Raw genomic sequence first — 19,853 nt, 5'->3', positions numbered from 1 at the left:
CTATCGGGAGTTGAATAAGTTGACAATCAAGAATCGCTATCCCCTGCCTCGAATTGATGATTTGTTTGACCAGCTACAAGGTGCTACGTGTTTCTCCAAGATCGATCTACGCTCAGGCTATCACCAACTACGCATCCAAGAGGAGGATATACCCAAAACCGCTTTTCGCACTCGATACGGCCACTATGAGTTCGTTGTTATGCCTTTTGGTTTAACCAACGCACCTGCGGTTTTCATGTTTCTAATTAATCGGGTGTGTAAACCATTTCTTGACCGCTTCATCATCGTATTCATCGATGATATCCTGGTCTATTCCAAGTCAAAAGCCGAACACGCGCAACATCTACGTTTGGTTCTCGAACTACTCCAAGGGAATCGACTCTACGCCAAATTCTCCAAGTGTGAATTTTGGCTGGAGGAGGTTCAATTCCTCGGTCACATTGTCAATAGTCAAGGTATTCATGTCGATCCCGTGAAGATTGAAGCAGTTAAGAGTTGGGTTACACCGAAGAACCCGTCTGAAGCCCGTTCTTTTCTCGGACTAGCGGGCTATTATCTACGATTTATCGAAGGGTTCTCTAAAATCGATGTGCCGCTTACCGCTCTCACGTATAAAGACAAACCTTTTGTTTGGGGAACCGAACCCGAGTCTGCTTTCCAAACCCTCAAGCATATGCTTTGCAATGCTCCCCTCCTCACTTTACCCGACGGAAACGACGACTTTATCGTCTGTTATGATGCCTCGAACCTTGGCCTTGGTTGTGTTCTCATGCAACGAGACAAGGTTATCGCTTACGCATCCCGTCAGGTCAAGATCCACGAGAAGAACTATACAACCCACGACCTCGAGCTAGGCGCAGTTGTTTTTGCATTAAAGATTTGGCGACACTGCCTCTATGGTACCAAGTGTACGATCTTGACCGATCATAGGAGCCTACAACATATCTTTGACCAGAAGGAACTTAATATACGTCAACGCCGATGGGTAGAACTTCTCAACAATTATGACTGTGAGATTCGTTATCACCCAGGCAAAGCAAATGTCGTTGCCGATGCTCTAAGCCGATGAAGCTATTTGCATAGCGCTCGTAAGGTTCCAACCCAACATCATCTCGAAACCCTTATCCACGAAGCCCAACACGCTTGTTTTACCGAACGCACTTTGAAGAATGAAAGGATCTACCACGATGGAGCCCATCTTGTTAATAATTCGAATGGGATATTCCATTATCTGGACCGAATTTGGATCCCTAAGCGGACCGATTTACGACAGATTTTGATGGACGAAGCCCACAAATCCCGATATTCTATTTATCCCTGTGCCGATAAAATGTACCAGGACCTTCGCTACAAGTACTGGTGGCCGGGCATGAAGAGGGATATCGCTCTCTACGTCGGGAAGTACCTGACTTGCTCGAAAGTCTAGGCCGAACACCAAAGACCCTCTGGCTTACTCGAACAACCCCCAATCCCTATGTGGAAGTGGGAGAGTATAGCTATGGACTTCATAACGAAACTTCTGCGCACGCCATCAAGTCACGACAGCATCTGGGTTTTCGTTGACTGTTTGACCAAATCTGCTCATTTTCTGCTAATACGAGAAGACTAGGTAGAAAGATTAGCCCGAATCTACACCGATGAGATCATTTGTCGACATGGGACGCCTCGCGACATCATCTCTGACTGTGATGCTCGGTTTACCTCACGTCTATGGGAAACGTTTCAAACGGCTCTCGGTACTACGCTCAATCTAAGTACCGCTTTTCATCCCCAAACCGACGGTCAGACTGAGAGAACGATTCGTACCCTTGAAGACATGCTCCGTTCGTGTGTCATAGATTTCGGTGGTAATTGGGAAGCTTACCTGCCGTTAGTCGAATACTCGTACAATAACAGTTATCATTCCAGCATTCAAATTGCACCGTTTGAGGCTTTATACGGAAGAAAATGTCGATCGCCTATTGTATGGCACGAGATCGGGCACTCGCAATTAACCGGTCATGAGCTATTGCAAGAAATGACTGATGTGACAACTTGAATTCCCAAGATTCTTATTTCGCATTTATTGCACGTTTATGTGTTGTTTAGTTGTTTGATTCAATATAACGTTTTGACACAATGAAGTGTATTGTGTGATTATGCATGGTTATGTGTTAATTGTGAAAGACTTGTCAAATATGTGAACTTGGTGGCGAAATTGTGGAATTGTTATGAGATGGTGTAATTGTGTAAAATAAAGTAATTCAGGGTGTATTGAGCAATTAGTGAAAAGTTAGTTATACTTAACCCTAATCCTTCACTAAATCACACACACAAAAATCCAAGCACGTAGTTCACAATTCTCTGGCAATCATCACCAAATCATTGGCAAGACATCACAAGTTTGATTCCTCTCTTCCTCTAAAATTATTCAAGGTAATTGTTATTGATCATTGTAATATTTGTAAACCCTAATTGATTTCTTGATTATTATCAATCCCTGATTCTTGATTAAGTGCTCATAAAAACCCTAGTGTTTCATGTAATACTCTACGATTCTTGATTTGATTCGGATTGTGATGATAATGATATTGAATGGTTGTTTAATCGGTTGCCTGTGAATGATAGAATGGTTGGATGTGAACTGATGTTTGCAATGCAATGAAATCTAGGTTTCCAGATCGTAGAATATGAGAACGTAACTGATGGAATGTATGTGTGTGTAACTGTTACGATTGTGATTATGTTTGTCTGAGTTTGATTTGATATGTTAGTCCGAGGATTGAATAAATTAGTCTGAGTTTCATAGAATACTTAGGCCGAGGTTTCATGATACACTTAAGTCCGATTTTCATTACCATATAAATGCCCGAGTTTCATTCATGAACTATGATCCGAGTTTCATTCATGAACTATGATCCGAGTTTCAGTTATGAACTATGACCCGAGTTTCATTCATGAAGCATGGCCCGAGTTTCATCCAAGAAACTCTTTGTCCGAGTTTAAAGGGGGCACTCCCCATGTCCGAGTTTAAGAAGTTCCCATGGACTGAGTTTAAGAAGTTCCCATGGACCGAGTTTGAGAAACTCACATGGTCCGAGTTTATTGCCTGTGCATGGTCCGAGTTTTACAATCTTTTATGTTGCCCGAGTTTTTGGTTATGGTGCCTTATAGTCCGACTTTCATGAAGGGAAACCCCCCCCCCCTTGTTATTGGTCAGAGTTTCTTGGCAAATCATCTTGTCCGAGTTTTGTATATATAACAATGGAATCTGAGTTTTATTTAGCCTGCATGATCATGTCTGAATTGATGTTATGTTATATGTGTTTTGTCCGAGTTCTAGACCATAGTATGTTCAGCTCATGTAGTTGTTAACTTGCTAAGTTATTAACTTCAGTAAACGTGGTTAGTGTATAAATATTGTTAGTTATTGATGTAGTTAATCATGCTAACCATGATAACCTACGTAACACAGTAAAACCCTAATAATTGTTAACCCCTGCTAGTCTACATGGGTCTGTCAAGCATGCTAGAGAATAACAATATTATAGCAAACTGAGAAAGACACGTGTGTGAAACATGAATGTTATGAATGTGACAACCAGTTTATGTGGTACATAATGTTAACTGCCAAGCAATATCTGATATGAACTTGCATGCGAATCTTTATGATCTTGGACTGATTGTGTATACCTGCACGCTATAGGACTTAGCTAATTACTTGTGAGTGCATAACCTAGCATACCGAGCAAACCAAGGTGAGTTCACACCCTTACTAAGGCATGGGATTCCCAGGGCACGGGAATTGGGATTGAAGGATTGAGATTGAATAGAACTGTACTTACACTATTACTAGACTACCATACCATCGTCCTCGGTTGTGCAGGACACATACGTGCAAACTACGTACGTATATACTTACTACTATCCTCGGTTGTGAAGGATACTTACACATATTACTATCCTCGGTTGTGAAGGATACTTATACTTAATTACTATCCTCGGATGTGAAGGATACTCACGTAAGACCTACGTGAACTTATACTTACTACTGTTCTCGGATTGTGAAGAACACATATGGTTACGAATAGTCTAGTGGTTATACAACATGGGAAGCCCCCACCAATGGAACGTACTAACGGCCCAGTAGAGCCACCTGTTACAAACGAACTTACTATTACGCATTTACTTTCTGTGAACTCGCTCAACTAGTTGTTGATCCTCTGTTACATGCCTTGCAGGTCGTTAGGTATATGGAGCTTGCACATGGAGGAGCGGGTCGTTGTGGGCTTGGATCGTGATTATCTTATTAAATACTTATGACATTTCGTACTTAATTATGTTGGGTTTTGATTATACGCTTCCGCTAAACAATGATATCTTACTTATGTTTTGGAAACACCTTTCATATGGATTTGGTTTGGGTTATATTGCAATTACTTTTATTTTATACAATGTTCTATATGATTGGTGGCTTGATCCTGGTCAGTCACGCTCCCAAGCGGTGATACTCCGCAGGTGGAATTTGGGGGTGTGACAGATTGGTATCAGAGCCATTGGTTATAGAGAACTTGGTTTTAATATGGGAAAACGTTTTTATTAAAACCAGACTATAACCAGAACAGTGCTCTCAACGATCCACAACGACGCTTCGCTCCACGTGCAAGACTCGACATCTTAGGTAATAAGGTTTATGTTTATTGCCTACATGCTAGAATTGCATAGAACTTTGCTCGTAGTATGCTTACATTACTTTGCTCACTACTTGTTATTGCTTGAGAACACTTACGTGCTTGCACTCTTCTGTCATCGCACTATTCGCGAACCTTTCTCACTTATGTTACCTTTGATGTGAAGATCAATGGCCGGACGAATCAACATGACTCAAGCCCAGCTAGAGGCTCTTGTTCAGGCTCAAGTTGCTGCGGCACTTGCAGCTGCTCAAGCAGGTAGTATACCCTGCAGTATAGACACACACTAGGATCTTTAGATCCTACATAAATTCTCGTATTTAACTTTGTCCTATTCGTACACAATAGGTCAACACGCGCAGCAGCCTGTCTGTACTTTCAAGAATTTCATGGATTGTCGTCCTAGCACGTTCAGTGGCACTGAAGGAGCGGTTGGACTCCTCCACTGGTTTGAAAAGCTCGAGTCTGTGTTCGAGATGTGTGAATGCCCTGAGGCTCGCAGGGTTAAGTATGCCACTGGTACTTTGGAAAGGATCGCGTTGACTTGGTGGAACGCGCAGGTGCAGATCCTAGGGTTGGCAGCTGCTAACGCCACCCCTTGGAATGATTTCAAGGAGCTGATCAAGAGGGAATACTGCACTAGAGAAGACATTCATAAGCTGGAAGACGAGCTGTATCATTTGAAAATGGTTGGGTCAGAGATCGAAGCCTATACTAAATGGTCGAATGAACTGGCTTGCTATGCCCAACTATGGTGGACCCTCCATACAAGCGCATCGAGTTGTACCTCAAGGGATTAGCACCAGAGATTCAGAGCCATGTGACATCGGCTAATCTTGACAACTTTCAGGCTATTCAGTGCCTCGCTCACCGCATTACAGTTCAGGCAGTGGATCAGAACAGACTGCCAAAGCGTATCAGCGCTACTGCTACCGCTACTGCTTCTACTACACTTGCTACTCCCAGTGAAAGCAAGAGAAAATGGGATGGGGATTCTAGCAAGGGGTCAGCTTCAGTGCAGTCACAAGCTCAGCAACGAAAGACAGACAGTTACCAGAGTCCCGGTCAGCACTCCTCAGGCAGCCAGAGACAGGGAGGATATCGAGGAAACCTCCCGAAGTGTAACACCTGCAACAAGCACCACAGTGGCCAGTGTAATAAGGGTCGCTGTCAAAGATGCCTCAAGATGGGTCATGAGGCCAAAGATTGTAGAAGCCCTCGACCTGCGAACCAGAATCAGCAGCAGCCCCAAGCACAGCAGAATCAGCAGCAGGGCAACAAAGGGTGTTTTCATTGCGGTGCAGAGGGTCACTTCAAAAGGCACTGCCCCCAGCTGAACAGGAACCAGAACAACAACAACCATAACAACAATCAGGGAAATGGCAACAACAACAACAACAACGGTGGGAACAACAATGGCAATGAAGCAAGGGGCCGTGTGTTTGTGTTGGGGCAGGGTGATGCCAGGAATGATCCCAACGTCGTTATGGGTAAGTTTCTTCTCGACGACATTTATGTTACTGTTTTATTTGATTCGGGTGCGGATACGAGTTATATGTCTTTGAAAATGAGTAAATTGTTAAAACGTGCACCAACACCCCTAAACACCAAACATGTCGTAGAACTAGCAAACGGTAAAAGTGTAGAGGCCACACAGATAGTCAAGGGTTGTAGCATTGTCTTAGCTGGTCAGACCTTCTCCATCGACCTCATTCCTATAGTTCTGGGTAGTTTCGACATCGTCATCGGCATGGATTGGTTATCCAAGCAGCAGGCAGAGATTCTATGTAAGTAGAAGATCATTCGTATTCCTCGTTCGGGAAAGGAACCTCTTGAAGTTCAAGGCGACAAGAGTGGTGCTGTAGTTGGCATCATCTCTTTCCTGAAGGCTCAGAAATGTTTGCGAAAGGGTCATACTGCTATCTTGGCACTGGTTACTGATGCAGCTTCGAAAGAGAAAAGAATAGAGGATATTCCAGTTGTACGAGAATTTCCTCAAGTGTTTCCAGATGACTTACCTGGCCTACTGCCTCATCGTCAGGTCGAGTTTCAAGTCGAGCTAGCTCCAGGAGCAGCACCTATAGCTCGTGCACCGTACCGTTTAGCTCCCACGGAATTGGAAGAACTGTCAAAGCAACTACAAGAACTCTTGGATAAAGGCTTCATTCGTCCAAGCTCTTCGCCTTGGGGAGCTCCAGTACTATTCGTGAAAAAGAAGGATGGCACTTTCAGAATGTGCATTGATTACCGCGAACTGAACAAGGTCACAATGAAGAACCGCTATCCTCTTCCTCGCATTGACGACTTATTCGACCAGTTGCAAGGGTCGAGTTACTACTCCAAGATTGATCTAAGGTCAGGTTACCATCAGCTGAGAGTCCGGGATGAGGACGTCTCCAAGACAGCATTCAGAACTCGCTACGGCCATTACGAGTTTCTGGTCATGCCATTCGGGCTTACGAACGCGCCTGCAGTCTTCATGGATCTTATGAACAGGGTGTGCAAACCTTATCTTGACAAGTTCGTCATTGTCTTCATCGACGACATTCTGATCTACTCCAAGAGTCAGGAGGAACACGAGCAGCACTTACGTCTTATCTTGGAACTTCTTCGAAAGGAGCAACTGTACGCAAAGTTTTCAAAATGCGACTTCTGGCTTCGTGAAGTCCACTTCTTAGGCCATGTGGTGAACGAGGATGGGATTCATGTCGATCCATCCAAGGTAGATTCGATCAGGAATTGGCCAGCACCGCGTACACCAACAGAAATACGCCAATTCTTGGGTTTGGCGGGATACTACAGGCGGTTTATCAAAGACTTCTCCAAGATCGCGCAGCCGCTTACTATGCTGACACAGAAAGGTGTCGTTTACAGATGGGGTAATACGCAGGAAACTGCTTTTCAGTACCTGAAGGATAGACTATGCAGCGCACCTATCCTCTCACTGCCCGAGGGCACGGATGACTTCGTGGTTTATTGTGACGCATCGATACAGGGGTTTGGTTGTGTATTGATGCAGCGGGATAAAGTTATTGCCTACGCTTCTCGTCAACTCAAGGTTCATGAACGGAACTACACGACGCACGATTTAGAGCTGGGAGCTGTTGTTTTTGCGCTTAAGATATGGCGACACTACCTGTACGGTACCAAGTGCACAATTTACACCGATCATAGGAGTCTCGAGCATATCTTCAAGCAGAAGGAATTGAATATGCGTCAACGGCGATGGGTCGAACTGCTTAATGATTACGAATGCGCTATCAAGTATCATCCAGGCAAGGCCAACGTTGTGGCCGACGCCCTTAGTCGGAAAGACACCTTACCTAAGCGCGTGCGAGCGCTACAGCTTACTATTCAGTCCAGTCTTCCTGCACAGATACGAGCTGCTCAGATAGAAGCTTTAAAACCCGAGAATGTCACGGCTGAAGCCTTACGCGGCTCAAGGCAACGCATGGAACAAAAGGAAGACGGCGCCTACTATGTAACGGGGCGTATTTGGGTCCCACTTTATGGCGGTTTACGAGAGCTTGTGATGGACGAAGCACACAAGTCTCGTTACTCGGTACACCCAGGGTCGGATAAAATGTACCACGACATCAAAACAACATACTGGTGGCCAAGTATGAAAGCTCACATCGCCACCTATGTTGGCAAGTGCTTGACCTGTGCAAGAGTCAAGGTTGAATACCAGAAACCTGCAGGCCTACTTCAACAGCCTAAGATACCTCAATGGAAATGGGAAGAAATTTCCATGGATTTCGTTACAGGCCTACCTAGATCTCAGCGTGGGAACGATACAATATGGGTAATCGTGGATCGACTCACCAAGTCTGCACACTTCCTAGCTATAAAGGAAACGGATAAGTTCTCCACTCTCGCAGACATTTATCTTAAAGAAGTTGTTTCGAGGCACGGGGTGCCCACCTCCATCATTTCGGATCGGGATGCACGATTCACGTCAGAGCTATGGCAAGCGATGCACAAAGCGTTTGGCTCTCGTTTAGACATGAGCACAGCATATCACCCTCAGACGGATGGGCAGTCTGAGCGCACGATTCAAACTCTAGAAGACATGCTTCGAGCGTGTGTTATCGATTTCGGCAACGGTTGGGAAAAGGACCTCCCTTTAGTGGAGTTTTCATACAATAACAGCTACCACACCAGCATTCAAGCCGCTCCATTCGAGGCATTGTACGGACATAAATGCCGGTCACCTCTCTGTTGGGCAGAGGTGGGGGATAGTCAGATTACGGGTCCAGAGATTGTAGTGGACGCCACAGAAAAGATTGCACAGATACGACAACGCATGGCGGCAGCACGTGACCGTCAGAAAGCCTACGCGGATATGCGCAAGAGGCCATTGGAATTTCAGGTCGGGGACCGGGTTTTACTTAAAGTCTCACCCTAGAAGGGTGTGGTTCGATTTGGTAAACGAGGCAAACTAAATCCACGGTATGTTGGACCGTTCGAAATCACTGAAAGAATAGGCCCAGTAGCCTACAGACTGAACCTACCAGCTGAACTCGGTGCAGTTCACAATGTATTTCACGTGTCGAATCTGAAAAAGTGCCTGTCAGATGAGACCCTCATAGTTCCTTTTAAGGAACTCACTATCGACGAGCGGTTGCAGTTCGTCGAGGAACCAGTTGAAATCACGGACCGGGATGTTAAGGTCCTCAAGCACAAGAGAATCCCTCTTGTTCGAGTTCGTTGGAACTCCCGACGTGGCCCAGAGTACACCTGGGAACGCGAAGACCAAATGAAAGAAAAGTACCCCCAGTTATTCGGAACCAATGCATCCACTACTGAGGCTGAAGCTACTACTGCGGAATTTCGGGACGAAATTCCAAATCAACGGGGGGATGATGTGACACCCCAGGAAAACCAGTGAACGATATAACTTACCTAGCTTCCTCAGTGAGTACGTACCAAATTTCAGGACGAAATTTCTTTTAAGTTGGGGATAATGTGACAACTTGAATTCCCAAGATTCTTATTTCGCATTTATTGCACGTTTATGTGTTGTTTAGTTGTTTGATTCAATATAACGTTTTGACACAATGAAGTGTATTGTGTGATTATGCATGGTTATGTGTTAATTGTGAAAGACTTGTCAAATATGTGAACTTGGTGGCGAAATTGTGGAATTGTTATGAGATGGTGTAATTGTGTAAAATAAAGTAATTCAGGGTGTATTGAGCAATTAGTGAAAAGTTAATTATACTTAACCCTAATCCTTCACTAAATCACACACACAAAAATCCAAGCACGTAGTTCACAATTCTCTGGCAATCATCACCAAATCATTGGCAAGACATCACAAGTTTGATTCCTCTCTTCCTCTAAAATTATTCAAGGTAATTGTTATTGATCATTGTAATATTTGTAAACCCTAATTGATTTCTTGATTATTATCAATCCCTGATTCTTGATTAAGTGCTCATAAAAACCCTAGTGCTTCATGTAATACTCTACGATTCTTGATTTGATTCGGATTGTGATGATAATGATATTGAATAGTTGTTTAATCGGTTGCCTGTGAATGATAGAATGGTTGGATGTGAACTGATGTTTGCAATGCAATGAAATCTAGGTTTCCAGATCCTAGAATATGAGAACGTAACTGATGGAATGTATGTGTGTGTAACTGTTACGATTGTGATTATGTTTGTCTGAGTTTGATTTGATATGTTAGTCCGAGGATTGAATAAATTAGTCTGAGTTTCATAGAATACTTAGGCCGAGGTTTCATGATACACTTAAGTCCGATTTTCATTACCATATAAATGCCCGAGTTTCATTCATGAACTATGATCCGAGTTTCATTCATGAACTATGATCCGAGTTTCAGTTATGAACTATGACCCGAGTTTCATTCATGAAGCATGGCCCGAGTTTCATCCAAGAAACTCTTTGTCCGAGTTTAAAGGGGGCACTCCCCATGTCCGAGTTTAAGAAGTTCCCATGGACCGAGTTTAAGAAGTTCCCATGGACCGAGTTTGAGAAACTCACATGGTCCGAGTTTATTACCTGTGCATGGTCCGAGTTTTACAATCTTTTATGTTGCCCGAGTTTTTGGTTATGGTGCCTTATAGTCCGACTTTCATGAAGGGACACCCCCCCCCTTGTTATTGGTCCGAGTTTCTTGGCAAATCATCTTGTCCGAGTTTTGTATATATAACAATGGAATCTGAGTTTTATTTAGCCTGCATGATCATGTCTGAATTGATGTTATGTTATATGTGTTTTGTCCGAGTTCTAGACCATAGTATGTTCAGCTTATGTAGTTGTTAACTTGCTAAGTTATTAACTTCAGTAAACGTGGTTAGTGTATAAATATTGTTAGTTATTGATGTAGTTAATCATGCTAACCATGATAACCTACGTAACACAGTAAAACCCTAATAATTGTTAACCCCTGCTAGTCTACATGGGTCTGTCAAGCATGCTAGAGAATAACAATATTACAGCAAACTGAGAAAGACACGTGTGTGAAACATGAATGTGATGAATGTGACAACCAGTTTATGTGGTACATGATGTTAACTGCCAAGCAATATCTGATATGAACTTGCATGCGAATCTTTATGATCTTGGACTGATTGTGTATACCTGCACGCTATAGGACTTAGCTAATTACTTGTGAGTGCATAACCTAGCATACCGAGCAAACCAAGGTGAGTTCACACCCTTACTAAGGCATGGGATTCCCAGGGCACGGGAATTGGGATTGAAGGATTGAGATTGAATAGAACTGTACTTACACTATTACTAGACTACCATACCATCGTCCTCGGTTGTGCAGGACACATACGTGCAAACTACGTACATATATACTTACTACTATCCTCGGTTGTGAAGGATACTTACACATATTACTATCCTCGGTTGTGAAGGATACTTATACTTAATTACTATCCTCGGATGTGAAGGATACTCACGTAAGACCTACGTGAACTTATACTTACTACTGTTCTCGGATTGTGAAGAACACATATGGTTACGAATAGTCTAGTGGTTATACAACATGGGAAGCCCCCACCAATGGAACGTACTAACGGCCCAGTAGAGCCACCTGTTACAAACGAACTTACTATTACGCATTTACTTTCTGTGAACTCGCTCAACTAGTTGTTGATCCTCTGTTACATGCCTTGCAGGTCGTTAGGTATATGGAGCTTGCACATGGAGGAGCGGGTCGTTGTGGGCTTGGATCGTGATTATCTTATTAAACACTTATGACATTTCGTACTTAATTATGTTGGGTTTTGATTATACGCTTCCGCTAAACAATGATATCTTACTTATGTTTTGGAAACACCTTTCATATGGATTTGGTTTGGGTTATATTGCAATTACTTTTATTTTATACAATGTTCTATATGATTGGTGGCTTGATCCTGGTCAGTCACGCTCCCAAGCGGTGATACTCCGCAGGTGGAATTTGGGGGTGTGACAACTGACAAAGTCCTCCAAATTCGAGACAATCTGCTGAAAGCTCGGAGTCGTCAGAAAAGTTACGCCGATAGACGACGTAAGCCCCTTGAATTTGACGTTGGCGACTACGTACTCCTAAAGGTATCACCCTGGAAGGGTGTGGTCAGATTCGGCAAGAAAGGATAGCTAGTGCCTTGATATGTTGGACCTTTAAAGATTATGGAAAGGATCGGAAAAGTGGCCTAAAGACTCGAACTATCGGAGGAACTTAGTAACGTCCACCCGACTTTCCATGTGTCGAACCTCAGAAAGTGCCTAGCTGAGCATAATTTAATTGTACCTCTAGAAGATCTTCAAGTAAACGAAAAACTACACTTCGTGGAGAAGGCTGTCGAGATCATGGATCGCCAAACCAAGCAGCTCAGACGCTCACGCATTCCTATTGTGAATGTCGGATGGGAAGGCAAACAAGGCGCCGAGTTCACTTGGGAACTCGAAAGCGACATGAAGGCGAAGTACCGGTAGTAGTTTGTTACGGCTTCGGCCTAATTTCGGGACGAAATTCCCTCAACTAGGGGAGGCTGTAACACCCCGTGTTTCGAAAGTCAAAGTCAAAGTCAAGGTTGAAGTCAAAAGGAGACAAGATTGCTAATCGCGATCTGTCACTCTTTGCTCGATTCCTGTTTTGACTTCTTTGACTTGTAGATAGTATATTTTATGATTTACGTTAGTTGTATTATGTGGAGTATCTATTACTAATCGAGGTTTAATAGATGTTATCGCGTGTTTTATCGCTTTATCGCCTATCGCATTCGCACTCGCAACTCGAATTACGCGTTCTGGTTATTGTACTTGTGTGTGTGTGCCTTTTATGTGTTACTTGTGCATGTTTAATTATGTTCATGTTGTGGTGATTAATCGAAATGCAATCGAAACTCAATCGCAATTGAATCGCAAACGCTAAACGCGAATCAATTTAGGATGATTGTATGTTGATATAGTAGTTGGAATTAAAACTAATTTTAATAGGAAACTCTATCGCATCGCAACGCTCAACACGTGAATCGAAATCGCAAAACTCATCACGCCGTGCACTCGAATCGAGTGGCCAGCCGACCAAGTTGCCACCCGATCGGGCTGCCACCCCATCGAGTTGCCACTCGATCGAGCTGCACCCGATCGGGCTGCCACTAGATCGACCAACCACTTACCTTCCCTTTCCATTTATGGAAACCCTATAAATACCCCATATGTCAACATCATTTGATGCTGATAGCTCTTTCTCTCTCTCTCTCTCTGCTCACTCGTTCCAGCCGCTATTTCTTCAGATTTCTCGCGATTCTTGTAAGTTTTCCACCTAAATCTTGTACTTTCTTGATCTACACGCACTCCTACACCATTCTATCTTTTGAATCTTAAATTTTAACCGTGAAATCACTAAGATTTGAGTGTTCGAGGATGATGTCATCATGGTGTTCATATGAACTTCATGTTTTGGCTTCAATCCAGCAAGAACAACTTAGATCTGAACGATTTCCACATAAATAAACAATGATCTTGCATAGATCTGAACATATTCATGATGAAAAGGATTGAAAGATGGTTTTCCAACTTTCTTTCAACACTTTTACACTCAATGCACTCAAAACCGATAGAATCAGAGCTTGTTCTGATCTTCTACTCTTTGTTGTCGAAGTGTTGGTTCAAGATCTGGATTCTATCCAAGAGATTACCAATTTCGGGTTAAACATGAAACACCATCTCGAACAGTTAACTGGTCGGACTAGGATGGTTCCTGTCCGATCGGGTCACTAGGTCTTGACAAGGTTCTGTTGTTTGACACGTTATCAAAACGTCTCAAGAAAACTACAAACTATCAAAACAACCAAGGAAGAAGACGACCAGGTCATCTGGGACGGATTGTCGTCCGATCGGATTGCCACCCGACCGGACTGCCACCCGATCGGATTGCACCCTGGGTCCCACACTTAACTTTTATTTCAATATTTGAGGTTTTGAACATTGAACGGATTACTGTCCGATCGGATTGCCACCCGACCGCGTCTCCCAGTGCAAGCTCCATACATACCTAACGACCTGCAAGGCATGTAACAGAGAGTCAACAACTAGTTGAGCGAGTTCACAGTAAGTAAGTTCGTTATAGTAAGTTCCTTTCGTAACGTGCGGCCCTACTGGGCCGATAGTATGTTCTATTAGTGGGGGCTTCCCATGTTTGCATATACATTAGACTATTCGTAACCATAAGTGTTCTTCTTAACCCGAGAACAGTAGTACGTACAAGCTTTACGTAGGTTTTACGTAAGTGTCCTTCTTTACCCGAGGACAGTGGTACGCGTGGGGTTTACGTAGGTTTTACGTAAGTGTCCTTCCTGACTCCGGAAGACAGTAGCATGTGTGAGTTTACGTAGGTTTTACGTAAGTATCCTTCCTGACTCCGAAAGACAGTAGTATGTACTTGTTTACGTAGGTTTTACGTAAGTGTCCGGCTTAACCCGAGGACCATGGTAGATAGTCTAGTAACCGTGTAAGTACGAGAAATCGTTCAATTCCATCATTCAACCCATTCCCAATCCCCGGGAATCCCATGCCTTGGTAAAGAGTGTGAACTCACCTTGGTTTGCTCGGTATGCTAAACTATGTGCTCACAAGAAATCAGTCAAGTCCTATAGTTATGCATGTATACACAATCAGTTAAGCTCGCATGGATTCGCATGCAATATATATCACGAAGTGTGTTTAAGCAATCATCGTCATGTAACACATAGTAGTTATTTCACGTTCATCCAATCATGCATCATATGACAGAGTTCTTGGTCAATTCTAACATAGTTACTCGATAACACACTTTGGGGTTATCAGGCTAAACAAGATCCACATACTTAACAAGGTTAACAGCTTAATATGATTATCTTGCTTAACAGGAAATAATAATTACCCATGTAAATCAATTAACAGAGCTTAACAAGCCATAAAGTTCTGACCTTGCATTCCTTATAAACAACCTCGGACATACAAGCATACTCTTATAACATTCGGACCCCCATGTGCATCACATATATAAATTATGACCACGTTAAGTATTTTAAAAGTCGGACTTCTTATGTGATGAACAAAACTCGGACCTCGCATAAACATCACAAAATCGGACCACACTACAACTAAAAGTCGGACTACATATATACATTAAAAGTCGGACCACATATAGATAAATAAAACTCGGCACTTGAGCCATATGTTAAAAGTTCAAACCCCTTTGTTTTGCACAAAGTTCGGACCCTGTTCTTTCATTATAAAATTCGGACATTGCCTCATGTGTGAAGTTCGGACTTCTAGGATCCCTTAATAAAAGTCGGACAAGATATATCACTCATAAAAGTCGGACTAGTATCATCTCAACATTCGGACTAAGTGTTACCTATTACTAAAACTCGGACCCTTTATGTGTTACAAGAAATTCGAACATATATGTAATAGCAAAAACTCGGACATATGTACATAGGCAGAAACTCGGACCTTGTAATGTTAATTAAAACTCGGATCCCACATCATCATATAAAACTCGGATCTTATAACTCTTTTAAAATTCGGACCATATGCATACTTGTTAAAAGTTCAGACTATGTTTCATCATTCAAAAGTTCGGACTTCATACATATCATTCATGCGAACATTCATATGAAATGTAACAGTTACGTTTCTACGATCAAGAAACCCTAGGTTTCATACATTCAAAGTGCAGTAATCCAATCAGCAAATCAACCATCTCTAACTTACAAGCATCTCATTGTCAAGCATTTGATTACACTACTAATCACAAACCATTTCACAATAATCAGAATTGACCAAAACACAGAGCCATTATATGTAGAACTATGGTTTTGCAGGAATCACATAATCAAAGATTAACAACAAGAAATCATTAAACGATTACCTTGGATTGATTCTAGATAAAGAGAGGAATCAAGAGTGATGATTGACAGCTTGTGCCAATGATGAAGCAGATGATTGTAGGAGAGGAGAGGAGGATGTGAACGTACGTATATTGATTTTGTGATATGATTAGTGAAGAAGATTAGGGTTAAGAGTTGTTAAGGTTTCACAACCTACTCTACTCACCCCTAAGTATCATCTTTTACATAAAACACACCCATCACAATATAATTTACAGTTTCATCACCAAGTTCATGTATTTGTCAAATCTTTCGTAAATAACACATAACCATGCACAATCACAATATACTTTATCAAACCAAAACGTATACAGTTACAACGCAACCAATTGTGCAAGTAAACAACTAAACAAACAGTGAACGTGCAATAAATGCGAAAGTGGAATCTCGGAAACTCGAGTTGTCACAGGATTGCTGTCCGACCCACTGACACTTTGCTTCATTTTACACGCTGCTTATTGTTTATGCTATCGTTCTGATCAGGCTAACCTTACTCTCTAGCGCTCCCTTCAATCCATGAATCGCTGTGAGTATACTCGATCCCTTTTTGCTTTACGCATTTTTGGGTGTTACATACGTTACTTATTCTAAATCACAACGAACACTCTACGCAATACTTTAAACGCTAACCGTTACCGCATGATATACATGACTTAATGAATGCTTGTTTGTTATGTTTACACATGGAATGTTGTCTACCTGCCTTACCAACGACAGTACTATAGTTTGGACTCAGCACATGTTCACTCAAGGGTTGTTAATGACAATTTGTTACATGGCTCACAGTGGTGAGTGTGTATTACGAACTGCCATGGGCAGTCAACCCGCAGTCATTGGTATCGATTGGTTCATGTCGATAACTAACGTGCTTCATTTCACACTGTGTACGTGCTGGTTATGCGTAATCGATTTCGAACTCTATTATATCTATTAAACTTGTATGCTCACCTTTACACTATGTGTATTGACTTTTACTTTAACGTATGTGGCAGGTGCTTAGGATGTTTATATGCTTGGCTTGCTGTGAAATCGAGGCTACGAAAGGTCTAGAAACAAATAAATGAATTGTCTGTATTTGAAATCTGAGTTGTCGGAACAGAACAATTTGACTAGATTTTGTCTGTAATAATTATATTGCTTCTTATGTCATGGTAGGGGACGTGACACTTTAAATAATTGGTATATGTAGTTGTTATGGAAACTTCTGGACAATCTGTTTCGCTCAGTGCCACGCCCCGATGTTTCCGCCACCGGTTGGGGTGTGAAAATTATGCTGGGCTGTTACAGATGGTATCAGAGCCAGGGCCAGACCGGTGGTGTCAGGTCCCACGAGGACGTTGGACCCCTTGAGGGGGTGGATTGTGATATCTCACATCGGTTGTTAAAGGGAAAAAGGCTTCGTTATAAGGGGTTTGATACCTTTACCATTATGACGCATTTTAAAAACCGTGAGGGGCGGGCTCTGAGGGCGTGCTAGCTGCCAAAGCGGACAATATCATGGTGCGGTTATGCTGGGCTGTTACACATCATATATCATCATATTACATGCATGAAACTTGATTTAATTCATATTTCATGCATCATATAATATCATCACCGAAACACTTTCATATAATCTTCCAATCATTACCAAAACTTATGTACAAGTACTTAATGCATGACATTCATTTTTTCATAATCCTATGATAACTAAATGCATCGATCATACATTTAATATCATTCCAAATAATCCAAGATATCATATTTACTTAACTCATCCATTCATTCATTCTCACATCATTGCATGTATCATTTATGAACTAGTAAACAAATCCACATGTACATATATACGCATATATCTACACGACACATACATGTTAGGATCTGAGTTTACTTGTGTCACACCCCCAAAATACCACCTAGGGAGTGTCCCTGATAGGCATGTGACGTACTGACAATGAGCTACTAATTACATTGAACCCATACAAGTCTCAAAATAAAGTTCTCAATCATTAATAGAATACCATCCACAAATTTATACGAAAACCAATATGTTCAGCGGAAGCAAACAATAAACCAAAGTTAAACTGTTTAAAAACCAAAGTATAGTATCAAGGATTCAATCACATCAATCTCTTCAATCGACCCATGATCACTTCTGCTACTCCAGACAGCAAGTATCCAAATCCATGAAACCTAACGACCTGCGAGCATGCAACAAGTGTATCAGACAAAGCTGGCGAGTTCACAGTTTATGAAAACGTTTGTTACCAAGTATTTATTCCAGTTCATTAACAAATGCAAAGGTAATATTGATAATATCTCGATATTGAACAAGACGGCTCCTAATGTATGTTTTGCCCGTTCCCCAGTTCTCCTATCAAAGCACTAGGCCCGACTGGGTCATTAGTTCACAACTGTCCTCCCCAGTACGGTGTGAGGGTGCCAAACCTAAGTAGCGCTACCAACTAATACCCCGTTACCTCCCCGGTAACAAAATATGGGACTTAAGAGTGATAGAATGAGAATATTATCCAATATACCAGTTTTACCCAAAAAATTTATCCCTCCCCGGGATACCCACTGATTGTCCCAACCACCGGGACGCATGCTTAGAAGTAGTGAACTCACCTTAGAGTGCTCGGTAGATTTAGTTACTCGTTTATCAAAAGTGGTCAACCAAATCCTAATATGGTTATCGATAACGGTCAGTTTCGTAGCACATAGATCTCATACTCTTTGCACATAACATACAAGTAGCGTACACATAAACACACACACAATACAAGTCATACCAGTTTATTATGCAACATGTCCACCAATTATTATCGCAAGGTCACATAAACCATGTGTTCCTTGTACACATTACATAGGTTGAAATCAAGCAAAGCACATATCATTTCGCAAGTCATGGCACGAGTTCGGGTCCTAGTTACATTCACAACACAAGTTCATATCACCCCATAGAACATGTCTAGTGATTCGATTCTAATTTAAGTAAACATACAAGTTGTAACCAGAAATCATGCAATACCGCTATCTGTAACATTATTGTAGGATCGATTTCAGACCCGAACGAGTCGATCAGAAGAGTTTATCTCTAAACGAACGGCGGAAACAGATGTGTAGAGGTCAATTCAGCTAGAAATACACTATAAACTGTTGTATGATTGAATTTATAACGTTTTACAACCTGACAACACTTCGGCAGCACTTCGTTGCACAAGCCGGAAAGTTACAAATGGTGAAAGTTTGAAAACTATTTATAGGCAAGGACCCTTCCGTTTGAAACTCTTCAAACAGACATGACATTTCAAACTAAACCCTATTTCAAACTTTCAGCTGCTTCAAACTTTCAGCTTCAAACTTTCAGCTTCAAGTGTAGTAAATCGAGACTCGATATAAGACGAAGACGACAGATGAATGCACCAACAGACTCCCCCTCAGATGTTGACGGAGTCTTCAGTGTCGAGTCTTCGCATCTTCAATCTTTATCAGTCCTCTCGAACTCTTTGAAGCATTTGACATTGTAAGAATCCTCAAATCTTTCTCTTCTCTTTTCATCATCATCAATAGACTTTCCACGAACAATCTCTACTCGGATGTCTTCAGACTCCCCCTTTCGATATGCTGGGATCGCAGCCTGGCTTGTTAAAATCACACAGTCTTCAGGTATCGGAACCTGACACTCTATCTTCAGATAACCTGCACATTCTCTACCCAAAAATAAATTTTCTGATGATAACTTGTAAAAACAATCTCACCAGCTAATGAACCTCTTGTAGGAATAATACAA

This window comes from Helianthus annuus, chromosome 7, assembly GCF_002127325.2.
Source record: "Helianthus annuus cultivar XRQ/B chromosome 7, HanXRQr2.0-SUNRISE, whole genome shotgun sequence".
Lineage (NCBI taxonomy): Eukaryota > Viridiplantae > Streptophyta > Magnoliopsida > Asterales > Asteraceae > Helianthus > Helianthus annuus.
The sequence above is the reverse complement of the archived record's forward strand: the minus strand, read 5'-3'. Positions refer to the sequence as shown.